Here is a 1003-nt window from a genome sequence, read left to right as displayed (position 1 = left end):
CGAAATTTGACGGCGTATAGCGACCATGGTGGTGAAGTTGCAGTTGTCAAATTTAGAGATTATAATAATTGTTGTTGGGCAAAACAGTAAACTTTGCTGTCAAAATTAGTGCACTATTCGAGGTAAGTTTCAGACTATATTTGCTTATTTTATTTTTGCACCACAACAGGCCAGGAAGCCCAATTACAGTGGTGAATTACATCACAGAAAAATCACATTTAATTTTTGTATTCTCACCGGGATTCAATCCCGGAACCTTTCGTGTGTGACTCAAGCGTCTTGACCACTGCACCACGGAGGCCGACATATACGAGTTTATGTGATGCTACTTGTGAAAATCTGTAATTGGCTTATTTGTTATTTGTTTTGTTATATATATATATATATATATATTTATATATAAGATAATTATAGCTGTTGGTTATCCTAATAAATAAACTAAAATAAAATAAAAATAAAATAAAATACATTTGGTTTTAGAAACACATTTTTAAATGTTTTAAAAATTATAAATTCAACAAAAAAAAAAGTAATATAAAATATGAAACGTACTCTCTAAACACGAGCATCCAGTTTCATTAGTGAGGTAAAAGAGGTAAAGTGTAAAATTATCATATGCATGTATTTATTTATAACATTTAATTTTAATTAATTAGACTAAGAAATATTTTATCTCTAAAACTTATAAAAACAGTCTATTATGCTTTAATACAGTCGATTCTGCAGTATGGAATTATAGGCTTATAGGACAAACTTAAAATCACTCTCTATTATTCAAAAAAAGATTGCAAAAATAATTCTTAAAAAGCCCAGAACTTACCCATCAAAACTAGTATTCGAAGAACTTAATATATCAACAATTGAAGAAATTTTTAATAAAGCCTCTATCTTACAAACTTTTAAAGAAAAAACAATTGAAGTGCAAAATTCAAGTAACTCTAGATTTTCTAATAATTTAATTTTGCACAGATGTAAAACAACAGCAGCGTTAAACCATTATACG

This window comes from Micrasema longulum, unplaced genomic scaffold, assembly GCF_059751315.1.
Source record: "Micrasema longulum isolate JH-2025_06_02 unplaced genomic scaffold, ASM5975131v1 h1tg000217l, whole genome shotgun sequence".
NCBI classification, from domain to species: domain Eukaryota; kingdom Metazoa; phylum Arthropoda; class Insecta; order Trichoptera; family Brachycentridae; genus Micrasema; species Micrasema longulum.
The sequence above is the reverse complement of the archived record's forward strand: the minus strand, read 5'-3'. Positions refer to the sequence as shown.